The sequence below is a fragment of the Sciurus vulgaris genome (assembly GCF_902686455.1).
Source record: "Sciurus vulgaris genome assembly, chromosome: 18".
Taxonomy (NCBI): domain Eukaryota; kingdom Metazoa; phylum Chordata; class Mammalia; order Rodentia; family Sciuridae; genus Sciurus; species Sciurus vulgaris.
In genome coordinates this window covers 24,148,851-24,162,820 of record NC_136479.1, presented here as the reverse complement: position 1 = coordinate 24,162,820, position 13,970 = coordinate 24,148,851, and positions in this window count along the sequence as shown.

The following is a 13,970-nucleotide window of genomic DNA, read 5'->3' as shown; positions in this document are numbered from 1 at the left end:
CATATTTTTTCCACATTCTTAGAAGCAGAAAATTTTCATAAAACTTCCATGTTAATGCTAACACTCTTCAAAAACATTTTAAATTGACTAAAGAACAAGCTAGAAGTATTGTCAAAAATTGTCAACATTGTGTCACTTATCTCCCAGTACCTCAAAATGGTGTTAACCCTAGAGGGTTACAAGCCAACCATATATGGCAAATGGATGTTACTCATATCCCAGAATTTGGAAAGATTAGATACATGCATGTGTCCACAGATACTTATTCAGGATTTATTATGGCCTCCTTACAGTCAGATGAAAAAAAAAAGATATTATAAATCACTCCCTACATACCCTTTCTATTCTGGGTGTTCCAAAAACAATAAAAACAGACAATGGTCCAGGCTATACATCCTTAGCCTTTAAACAGTTTTGTTCTATATTTAGTATATATCATGTCACAGGTTTTCCTTATAACCCCCAGGGACAAGGAATTATAGAAAGAGCTCATCTAACCATTAAGACCTTATTAATAAATCAAAAAGGGGGAATAGGGGAGTCATATACACCTAAGAACAGATTATCCGTAGCCCTTTTTACCTTAAATTTTTTAAATTTGGATAAATCAGGAAATCAGCAGTGGATCAACATGCTGCAGTTGACACTGACATAAAGCCACAAGTTTTATGGAAAGATGTTGTAACAGAAGAACGGAAAGGACCTTCCCCAATTTTGATTTGGGGAAGAAGGCATGTGTGTGTATTTCCACAGGAAGAAAAAAACGCCAATTTGGATTCCAGAAAGGCTAGTCCAAGCAGTTAAAATGGTTCATCAAGATGCAGCCAAGCCCTCTGAAGATCCTGCTGCTACTAATGATGATAATGAATTTCATCCAAGGTGAACAGTTCTGGACAATAGTCAAGGTACTGCCTTAACTAGTTCCAGTCTCTCAAAATGGTACAGTCTTTCCTCAGTTCTTTTCCACTACTGAATCCACTGGGCAAGCTACCCTTAGGTACACACCACCATTGGACTCCAAATTTACCCTAAATTTATTACTAAAGAATACATTATGCCTCACCTTTGGCAGTGGCACACCTTGTGTACAATTGATTAATCATACTTTGGCAGGTATTACCTTAAATAAAGAAAACAACTCCAATACAAATGTCACAGGTTACATGCCCAAAGCTATTGGTAATAAGACTGATTTTCATATCCATTGGTATGGCCATCGCCAGTCCTTCAAAAAGCCTATTACTTGGCCTCCTTTATGGGAAGCTTGTCAGCACCTAGGACCTGATAAAAAAGGTCTCCAGTAATCTGGCTTTTGGACCTTGGTATTTACCTAATCAAATATATATCACATCTCAAAGCACAGAAGATTTTATAGAAAATTTGGAATATAAAGGTAATTTCAACCCCTTATTCATCTGGTCCTTATGCGGGCCTAAGGTACGTATGGATATAAGCCACCTGGCTTTTGTAAAAGGAGGGTCTATAAGTAAAGGAAAGTGCACTGATCAAAAGGTTAATGGAGTTAATACTGAAATAGGTAGAGAGAGTGAAACAATTGTTTTTTTCATATACTCCTGTGTGCCTAGCTCTCCCTTTCCTTTTTGTGACTTCTAATGAGAACCTCTCTAGACAGTTATCTTCACAGATCACACAACAATGGACAGATAGATTCAACGAGCTAGTAACAAGTCTTCGACAACAAATCTTCACCCTAAACACCACTAAGGTGGAAGTCAAACCGGGAGAACTTATCAAAGGAACATTAAATAAACTAACACAATTTGCCACCTTTTGGGGGGGACTCTTAAGTCTCACACTAATAAGCTTGGGTGTGCTTGTGTTAATTCTATTCTACATTTACAAACACCTCAAAACCAGTCAACAGGCTCATAATGTGATCATAAAACAGGCAATGGCCACCCTTGAAGAAGGAATCTCCCAACATATGGCTTAGTATGCTGGATCAAAGATGGGTAACCATAGGAAAACACTGTACCAACCTAAGACAGAAGGGCCAACTCTGCTTTGGTATCCTTTGATGATGGGTAAGGACAGGATGTTGATTCCCGGGACCTAAGACAGACACAATCCCTGCCAGCTTCATTTTCATTTCATATAAAGAAGGGGGAGATGTTGGGGGCTATGCCATGCAGACTCTGCCAAGATGACACCTGGCAACTAGCCAGAAGTTGTTTTGATCACATCGGTGGTGAGGAATTTGGTTACCATAGACACACCCAGGTGTTTTATCATTGACCGTATTCAAATAAGTCCATGCACACAATGTGTGCACATGTATTCCCAAGTGCTCTTGCTCATGCCTGTTTGATCTTTACCATGATTGGACAGCTAGCTCCTCACCTGATCTTGGCATAACTAGCTTTGGCCCTACCCTTGGCCTCCTGGAGGGAATATAAGCCAGCTCTCCTCGGGCCCTGGTGTTCCGGGTTCCTGAATCATCAATAAACTGCTTCAAATTCAAGAGTCTTGCTGCTCGTTTGTCTCCCGCACCAAATTGACTCCACTGGACAGCATCAGCAGACTACATTCAATCATCACAGAACCTGGCACTAAGATATTTCAAAAAACGTGAATGCAATGTATCAAAAAAGTGCATGATAAATAGGTGATGAGCAGTATTGCAGACCATAGTATCATATTGCCAGGTACATCATGCTGAAAGACAGGAATAGTACAAAGTTTCACATTTGAATATTAAAAAATCAAGAGATAAGGACTTTCTGTGGGAACTCAAATCAGAAGGGTGGTGGAAATGAAAAGCTAACTTCAGTGAGAAAATAATAAAAAATTGTCATTGTTAATTACCTCCTCAAATATACCAGGGCATCCTTCAGTTTCAAAATACTATATAAAACAGCAAGAAGGAATTGACAGATCATTTGTAAACAAAGATACCTACTGACAATAACTTATCTTGAAGGGACTTGAAAATTTATGGCTCTTTCCTGTTGCTCACAATGGACATCAGATAACACATGTGCTTATTTTGCATATCTGGCACATGACCTTTGAGGAAAAGCTTTCCTGTCATCATGGCTTGTTCACCCAAAACCTAAATTTACACAAGTATTGATTTGGAAATGCAGGAATGAATGATGGCTGCTGAAATAATGCACCACATCATCAGAGTTTTAAACAAAATAATTGCTGCTAAAAAACAAAATTGAAGAACCAATATGGTCGAATACTGGATTTCAAAAACAGAAAATTTTAAATAACTAACCATGTGATTAGAGTAATTGGTCCTGAAATACAGGTCCTAAAGCATTTATAAAATGAATTTTTTTTTCTTTTAATTGGTTATATCTACTACAAAGTCGTGGCATACCTAATGTCCTTAAATGTGCATTCTTTCAAATAGGTGTTCTTGTGTGATGCCTTATCTAAAAAGCACAGTAAAAATTTTCCACAGAACCATGGTCAATGTGAGAAAACCACTCCTACACCAAATTCTACACAGCATGGCTTAAGAATGTGCATCAAAATAAGCAAATGTCTATAAAAATGCTTCATTAGAGTTGAGACTGGATCTGCTATGATTTAGAGAAACTGCATTGTAAATTCCTGCTGTGGATCCTGTTGACATCAGTAGAAAGTAAGATAAGTCCTCAGCACCAATTCACTAAATTCCTTTAAGAAAATTATATCTTCCCAATGCAATGCAGAACAGAGTGAGAAAAGACAGTGAGAAGAGAAGCTCTTTTGTCATCAACTTCGTGTTTCTCAGCTGACATTTAGGTTTACTTGGAACATGCCCAAGTGTCTCAGTCCACTTCATTTGACCAGAGACTGGCAGTGTGCCCCTAAAGGCTGCAAATTCCCAAATACTACTGTAGTTGACCTTTTGAATTTCATGTCATTAACTCCTGGTGATCATCTTTCTTCTTCAAAAACTTGATGATTTAATCCTCACATCAACTTTTTCATGAGAATGAAAAACCTATCAGTTCCTGAGTGTTGCCTCATCTCAAGGAAGACCTAGTCTTAGTCCAGAGGACTCTTACCCCAGTGGACTCATACCCCAGGCTTGTTCTGAAAACTCTTTGGAATGAACTTCCACTTAATATTACTGCTTTTCCAACCATGATATATTCAATTGATTTACCAGAGGAGAAAATGTTGAAATTGAGGGACATGGATAATCTGAAGAGACTCTGTATGTCAGTTACTGGATTCTTTCCAGTCTCCCTTGATTAAGTGTTTACAGGAAAACCATGCCAAAATAAATCCAAACACTTTCTAGCAAATTTTAATTTCACATTTGTAAACAATCAAGTCAGAAAAACTATTTACATGTCAACTCCCACTGTCATGGTGGATGTTATAAGAGAAAAATTTACCCCTGGTTTTAAGCATGAAAAGGTTGGTAGTGGAACACTGAGCAGACAAATTTTGGGGGGATTCAGGGGTCCTGGGGCAAGAGAAGAGACAGGGACATTTGGGAAATATTCTATGCTCAAGTCATTATTATATAAGAAATTTTGTGGTTAATTCAAACCCGAACCCTCAGCTTTTATGACCAAAATCAACTAATTTTTTTCACCACTCTGCCTCTTCCTCCTGAACATTTCCTTAAAAAAAATTTTACCAGGAGTTACTTGGGCCAAACAACTGGAGAAGTAGAAGTGCTGGATCTTCCCTATCATTTCAGGGACAGGGGTCTGTCTGAGGCAGGTCTATCTGCAGTGCAAATCCAGCCTCCCTAAATTAGGAAAGGTCTAAGCAACTTAGGCAGATGGTGTCTCTAAGTATAAATATACAGAGCAAAGAGTTAAAGGCTCATGGGATATGTGAAAACAGGCACAATATATGCAGGCAGAAGGAAAAGTACTCACCAAATTTTAAAACTCTTTGTTGTTCTGTTTGCTGCAAATTCTCTCAGAAATCATTGCACTGGGAATAGCTTTCAGAAAGTGACTTCCATTCAACTTTAAATCCTTCACTTCCATTTAAAATCCAACTATCCTGGTTTTGATCTTCCTCAAATAAATGCCTAACATGGTTATCAGTACTCTTGTAAAATGATCGCAAAAACCTTACAGATACAATAAACAAAGTGGAACCACCTGGTGTCTGGCAACCAAGGATTGAAAGGCAGGGAGTTTCAGGATCTCATAGCAGTGGACATGTGGTGTCTGTCCCCTGGGGTTGTTTCTGGACATTAGGTAACATGGCCATTGATGAGTGCTTGCTGTGGCATCCTGGCAACCCTGCAGATACCTCCTGATGTCACAGAGAGGTAGAATGACAGCATGATGGTGTCATGCTTTCCATGGCAACAAAAGAGGCTTCTGTCAAAGATTCAAGACAGTCCATAGGCTCATTGAAGGTGGAAGTGAAGGCCAAGGGAGTGAGTCCCAGTGGCCTGTTGTTTTAATAAAATGTAATCCATTTTGGAATATACTGCCTTTAACAATATTACAACAACTTTGAAAGGAAACCATTTCTTTACTTGTTGGTAAGCAATTAAGGTATGATCTAAATGATCCAAATGTAAAACACAAGGTACTCATTGAGAACAGATTGAGTGCATCTACATTGAAGGTACTTGCTGGATCTTCTCGTCCTCAGAACTTGTCAGCTGTTTTCAACCAGCACTTTCAAACATCAATTCAGTCCTATTACACAAACTGGTCTATCAAGAGAGATCTTGCAGATAGTAGCACTGAAGTCTGGGAGTCAAGTGGGATTGTGAGGATGATCAAATTCACAAAGTCTCATTGAATCCCTTTTGTAAAACATTTTCAGAAAACTCTTCAAGTGCAGTTGTCTGCTGGGAATGTGCTCCTGGTTTTGAAATATACAGTATGAGTTGAAACTGTTTCTTCTGCTGCTGGAAAGCCTTTATGCTTCCTGCTTATTCAACCAAATGCAAATCAACATATTCTCATTGAAATAGAGTAAGTGTCTTCATGTTGAAGCTGTTTGTTGACCCTGTCCTCTGCATGCATTTGAAGCTCTTTTTAGACTACACATTTAAGCCACTGCTAATGACCAATACACAAAATGGTAGAACAAGAGAACTCTTACAACTATAAGCACAAGCCACTGGGATCAACATGGGGCCATTCAGGGAACTGTTATCCCAAGGAATCATTGAAATCCCTTAGTTCAGCAAGCACTCTTCAACTGCAATTGCCCTTTGGAATGCACTGCCAATTAACAATGGGACAATGACTTTTGTCTTGAAACCATTTCTTAAATTGTTTATAAGCAATAAATCTTGTACTAATTGATCCAAATGCAAAACACAAGCTGCTCATTGAGTATAGTGAGTTCCTCTATATTGAAACTGCTTGTTGGATCTGCCCCTACTCAGCACTTGTAAGCTCTTTTCATTCAGCACATTCAAACATTATTTCAGTCCTATTACACAAAATTGTGTAATGAGAGAGCTCTTGTAGATTTGAGCACTAATATCTGGAAGGCAGGTGGGACTGTAAGGATGATCAAATTCACAAAGTCTCTTTGAAATCCATTTGTGAAACTGTAAGGCCCCCAAAAAGGAAACCCCAACTCTGTCCCATGGATCCACGGCAACCCCAATCAACCGCAGGAGGCGTCACTTGATGCAAACCGCAAGAGGTGTTTATTCCAGCGCGCTGGGACCCAACTCGAGGAGTCGAGTCCCTAGCAGAAAATCTTGTAGGTTTATAAAGGCAGAAACCACACATCGGGAGGGGTCACACATGAAAGGGGGAAAAGGGGGAACAAAGCTGCCAGGAAATTTCAAAGGAGGTCTGGGTTTGCTGACAAAATGTTTCACAATGTTTTACAACAGGCTGTAGATTCTGGTCAATAGTTTCTGGTAATCCTACTGTTTGAGCACTATCTGGCTATCAGGCTCAATTTACTCTTTTACTCTCTGTTTGGGAACAGAGAACAGCTTTAAGGGCTTTGTTCCCATTACTGGGAGGGAAACCTTAGGGAGTTGAGATAAAACAGACAGCTTAAAAAAATGTCCATTCTTTCAAAACATTTTAAGAAAACTCTTCCCCTGCATTTTTCTGCTGGGAACATTCTCCCAATTTCAATGATTCAGTTTGAACTGAAACTGTTTCAGCTGTTGCTGTAAAGCACTTACATTTCGTACTTATTCATCCAAATGCAAACTAACACATTCTCATTGAGAATAGAGTGAGTAAATCCAAGTTCAAACTGTTTGGTGACCCTGCTCTTCTGCAAACCTCTCAGCTCTTTAACTTACACATTAACCTCAATTCATGAACAATACACAAACTGGTAGAACAATGCACATATAGTAATAAGAATAGTTCTATGTATTTTGACTTGTATCTTCAAATATCAATGGTATATTTACATACATATAATTGTATATGCACATACATATTTATCCATGTATATACAAATTTTTAAAAATAGGTATTTATATATCTCATATTAAACCATTCCCTATTTCAAATCATATATATTTTTTCATATATATTTTCACATGTAGATGCTTATGAATATTCATGTTTCATCATATACATATATATCCAATCCTTATCCATATATGGAAATGAATAAAAAAATTAATACTAATTCTAATATTGTGTGGGTAACAACCTAATTTAACATAAAAGCACATGTGATAATGTGAATATTGATGTGTATTTTGATTGATATATTCAGTTAAAAATACTTGTATACATATTATAATTCATGTATATATTTTAAGAGTCTATCCCTAAATTTAAAAAGTGCATTTACAAAATTCACACTAGGCCCTTCTCTATTTCAAAATTTTGTTTATATGTTTTCATATATATTTTTGCTGTACATTCTTATTAATATTCATATGTAAGCATAGACATGTTTGTTTCTTAAACAACTCAAAATTTATAACTACAACCTTACCTCTATACCTCAATCTAATTTGATGTAAAAATTTGTATAGTTATGTATTTGTTACTTTGATTTACATATTCAATTATTAAATTGTATATTTGCATATACACTTATAGATTAATTTATATTATATCTCTATGCATCTAAAATTTTGAAAAAGTATGTTTGTGGGAAGACATCCTTACCTAGCAGAATCAGACGGTTTCCTATTTCTCCTAAGGGATTGTCTTCTTTAATTCTACCCTATCCTGTCCATCACAGAAGAAGCTCCTCCTGGTCTTGGCCCCCTTGACCTGTGTGTCTAAATATAAAAGAGAGTAGGGCTATTCCATGATATTAGAGGCCAAAGCTGGTACAGCTAGATCCTTCACACCCCCTCTTATTTAAAAAGAGTATTGGTTCTTGTGTGTTTATTGAGTAGATAAGGTTATGGGTAATTGATCACTACACAACCAACATCATCCTCCTGCAGTTTCCCTCTCATCCACGGGGGAAATGGCTGAGTGACCCCCACATTTGGCACCTGAACAGGGAATGTTTGAGAGAATTTTAGAAGAAAAATCATAGTTAAGTTGTTACCCCCCTTTCCAGTGGGAAGTGTAATGTATAAAGCTGCCCCCCTCCCATCAGGTACAGCCATTTTGCCTGCCTCCCAACACCTGTCAATCTGCACTCTGCCCACCTCTTACATTACAGGAATTTCCGGCTTATGCTACTGCTATTTTCCTGCTTCCCACGGTACGTCTTACATGCTAGATAGCTATTGGTTCATCAGTCAGCTTGCAAGTATTCTCCTCCGCTACTGGTTCCTTCCAGCCTGCAAGATTCCAATATCTGGGAGAAGCCACACACCATCTCTCTCTTTTATCCTTTCTTTTCACCCTGAGCAGACATGTTAGTCATCTGCATAATAAAGTCTCTTGCGTGAGACCTCATGTCTGCGGTGCATTTTTCTGGGAGCTGTTGGCAAGCCACAGCTGAGCCAACTGAGTGAGCGGCAGTTCAGTGGGATCATGCAGCGGAGGCTGCCTTACATCTTGGGAGCGTGCAGCGGCGGCTAGAATCGCCACCGCGGATCCCAAGCTGAGCTGCATTTTTCCCCTAACAGGAAGTGTGCACATGTGAATAAGTTTAGTAGTAGGAAAGAAAAGAGAATTTAATTTAATTACATAACATTAGTCCTGAGGAATTGCTCTCCACAGAGAGGGAAGTAAAATTTATTCAGGTATAATCAATACTTAGCCAGAGTGAAAATTCAGTGGAAAGAACACAACTCCTACTGTTCTTGAAATGTAAATGGAGACCTAATCACTTTAAAGACTACAGACTCAATCAGTCATTTCTACCTGCCTCTGTGTGAACTGTATGAAACTGAGAACTAACTTGACTGATAAAGGTGCAAAAGTTTTAGAATCCTGGGGAAAAAAGATCCTAATCAGGAATTCAGAGAAAATCTGTCACTTAAGAAGGAGAAATTACTTAGCAATTTTCCTGGTTTAAGTATGTGTGTTCCCCCCACAGTTTCCAGCCCTCCAGAAATAGCATGGTTTCTGCCCTGGACTGGAGGATGGGAAAGTCTACTAAAGAACATAGCTACTCTGCTAGGGTCCAGCCCTAACAGTGGTCGGAGTTGTAGGTGGATGGGAGGCATTGGTGCAGTGGAGAAACAGCCCACAGAGACACCAAGTGTTCTGAGGCTGAATCTGTCTTTATTTTTTTGCCAGTATTTTATAGATTTTTTCTTTAGTTATGATTATATCATTTTTGTTAGTTTAAAACAAGAAAACCCTTCAAAAGTACAATCAATACTTCTTCTCAAAGCACACATTCTCTATGACAGTCCAGACCCAAACAACCTTATTTCCCAGCTAGATTAAAACAACCTCAACTCCCAGCTAAACTAAAACAAACTTGTCTCCCAGATAAACTAAGGGCACCATGATCTGCCAGCCTTTAACCTTCAGAACAAACACATCACTAGATTTTCTGAGAAACCACCCCCACCATGAACTCCAGTGTTTAACAGTGAAAAGTTTTACTATTATTAAAGGGCAAAGAAATCAACTTATAGTTAAATTTAGTCTATTCTAATTTCATATAATAGCAGACTACAATCTTATTCTGATTCTCAAAGAGTTAGACTAAACATAGGAAAAGCACAAATTATAGTTATGACTAACATAAGTGTTTCATTATGTAAAGTATCTCTCTGATTCTCAAAGAATTAGACTAAACATAGGAAAAGCACAATTATATTTATGACTAACCTAAATGTTTTTATTATGTAAAGTATCTCTAGAATCAACTATTGAAAGTAGAAAAGCAACAAAAGCTAAACACCCACCCAAGCTCAGAGGAATGTCTCTTTATCCATCTATTATCATACTAAAGCAATCACAGGCTCCTTTAAACTCAAGCACAGCCACAATTGTTTATTTTCATATATTTTATCTATGTATTACTGCTAAATTTTCATTGTGCACTATTTGTGTCCCAATACAGTAAAACCTTCCCAATGTTTTCCAGTAAGTTTCTGATGATATATTGATTATTAAAATTAAAAAGCAACTACACTTGGAAACATGCCACGCCTATGGCCACCAAGAGGGAGGACATCAACAGAACCCATGTCAAGTATTGAATCCTCTATTCCAACAGACCATGTTAAGTGTCAGATCCTCTACTCCAACAGAGCCATGTCAAATGTTGGAGTGACAGGAAATAGAAGCTGCACTGCTCCCTGCTCAGGCAGAGTCACCAAGATGAGAAGAGAAATAGCAACAAGGATTAGAAGCACCATGGCAGGTTATGGGAATTTCAAAATATGCCTAGAAGCATGGTTGGAAATGTAAAGAGAATTTGAACTGTAATAGAAAACTTGTTTTTATTTGGATCAAGAGGTTGATTTATGGACTTTGGGAGATTTAATCATGGGACTTAGAAATTCTATTAAGACCTTTAAATCTAAGAGTCAGAAATATCCTCCAGTACCTCCTGTCTTCTGGGGAACATATTAAAAAAGTTTTTGATAGTTAAGCAGTTCCCCATGGACAAAAAGATACTGAAGGCTAGGGGCAAAATCTCTATTCAGAGACTGGAAAGCATTCAAAGTCAAAGGAGGATAAGTTAGCACTGGACCTCTGTAATTTGCATTTGAAATGTTCTGCTCTAGTTGAAGCCAGGACTGAGAATAGGCAGTTAACATAGAATAGGGAATCTGGTCAGTTTGAGTAACGGAGGCCATCAGAGTCTGGGAAGTTAAAAGCTGCACCTGGGATATTGGAATGTCAGTGTTTCCAGAGCCCTTTAGATCAGCAAAGTTGTTGTTAGAGGCCAGGGCTGGTATGGTCAGACCCATCACACCCCCTCTCATTTAAAAAGGTATTGGCTCTTGTGTGTTTATTAAGTAGACAACATTATGGGTAATTAATTGATAAACAGCCAACATCATTCTCTGACAGTTAACCCTTTTCTCATCCATGCAGGACAAGGCTGATTAACCCCCACATATGTTCATATAACTAACATTGTAACAATTTCCTATGTCAGAAAACATACATTTATGGAGGAAGGAGGGACTGTATAGAGGGAAAAGAGAGGTGGGAGGGGTGGAGGGGAAGGAAAAAAATAATGGAATGAATCAACATCATTACTCTATGTAAATTTATGAATATGCAAATGGTATGCTGTTACTCCATGTATCAACAGAAACAACATGTATCCCATTTGTTTACAATAAAAATAAATTAAAAAAAGACAGAAAGGAAAATAAATAATTAATTAATAAAAAAAAGAAAACATACATTTATATATGTTTTCAAACATATTTTTGCACATACATGTTATGAAAATTTACATTTACTGATAGACATATTATTTCCTAATGCTAATCCTAATCCAACACAGAATTGAATTTGAATTCTAACCCTAACCTTCCCCAATATTGAAATCTAATTTTACATAAAAGTGCTTATACTAATATGCATATTTATGTGCATTTTAACATATATATTAAAATATCAAAGGTATATTAGCATATATTATTACATATTCAGTTATATCCATGCAGCCTCAAGTTGAAAAGATGTGTATTAATATTGATTCTTATGAATATTCATGTTTCCCAATATAAATATTCATTCCTTAAATCTAATCCTACCCCAACTCAACATTAGTATGAGTTATGCCTGTTATGCCTATAATTGAACCTGATTATACATAAGAGTTTGTATAGTAATATAAATATTTAGTCTTTGGACATATATTCAATTATAAATAGTATATTTGCCCACGTATGATTTTATATTCATACATATTGATATATTCAAGCATCCATTCCCTAAAGAAAAATGTGTAAATGCATCGCTCATCTTATGCTCATTCCTTTTTGATAACATATATGTTTACATTCATATTTATATTTTCACTCATACTTTCATGTGATATTTCAAGTTCCTTGATACATAAACATGCTCATTCCCTAATCCTAATTTTAACCCAACTGAAACTTTAATGCTAACCCAAACATTATTCCTATACCAAAACCTAATTTTTACAAAAAACATATATAGTCATATGTTATTTATCTGCATTTTGACACATATTCAATTTCTATGGTACATTTGCATATAAATTATTATATATTCATTCATATGATATATCCATGCTTCCACAAATAAAAATAAAAGTGTGTTTATATTGTTGTGCCCAGCGGCTCGAGACCCCGCAAAGACCACCAGAGACCACGATCAATGCAAGCAACAGAGTCATTTATTAGCAAGCTCGAGCCTGGTCCTCCATGCACTTGGTAACCAGTGATGCTAAGAGGCCCTGAGCCTTTGTTCAGCAGGCTTTTATACTGAAAGGCAAACAGTTGTACAGTGTTCTTTTTAATTGGTTAACATTTGAACAGCTAAACATTAGTCCTCCTCTGGTTGGTCCTGCCAATCTATTTGATTCTCATTGGGTCCCACCAGAACTGAACGATCCAAGAGGAAGAAGGGAGGGAGGGAAGGGGTGAACTATGCAGGGGATGAGTCGGAGTTAGGCCCCCCTGTCCTTGATAGATAAGGTTTCTAGGCAGCTGCACATTTCTCAGACAAATATTTCTTAACAACCTCGATAAGCACAGGGGCCCAGCAGTCCTGTTTGCGCTGTATTGGCTGCAGTCGCAACTGCCTGCATCCTGGTGACTAAGACAGTTAGCTGCACAGATGTCACCCTGTTCTCAACAGTATGACTCACAATATACCCTTCTCTGTTCCAGAACCTATATGTTTATATATGTTTTCATACCTGTTTTGCCATGTACATCTTTTGAATAGCTGTGTTTCCTGATATAGATTTTCAGTCCCTTACCCTAACATTAAAACAACCCAGAATTTAATACTATCCCTAATCTTACCCTGACACCTAATCCTAATTTTACTTACAACCCTATATAGTGATACGTGTATTTATCTGTATTTTGATCTGTATATTACATTATCAATGATGTATTTACATATACATTATTAGATACTAACTCATGCTATATCCATACATCCCAAGTTAAAAACTATGTGCTTATATTAGTCACTTTATACTCTTCATTTTTTAGAATACATATATGTTCATATATTTTCATGCATACAATGCTATGAATATTCATTTTTCCCAATACACATATTCACACACTAACCCTAACCTTAACTCTAACCTTAACTAAAAGTATTTCTAAACTAACCCAATAACTGGTAATAATTTACATAAAATCATGTAGAGTTGTAAGGCCCCCAAAAAGGAAACCCAACTCTGTCCCATGGATCCACGGCAACCCCAATCAACCGCAGGAGGCGTCACTTGATGCAAACCGCAAGAGGTGTTTATTTCCAGCCCACTGGGACCCAACTCGAGGAGTCGAGTCCCTAGCAGAAAATCTTGTAGGTTTATAAAGGCAGAGGACCACACATCGGGAGGGGTCGCACATGAAAGGGAAAAGGGGAACAAAGCTGCCGGGAAATTTCAAAGGGGGTCTGGGTTTGCTGATAACATACAACATGTTTCACAATGTTTTACAACAGGGTGTAGATTCTGGTGTCTTAACTGCCTGAATACTA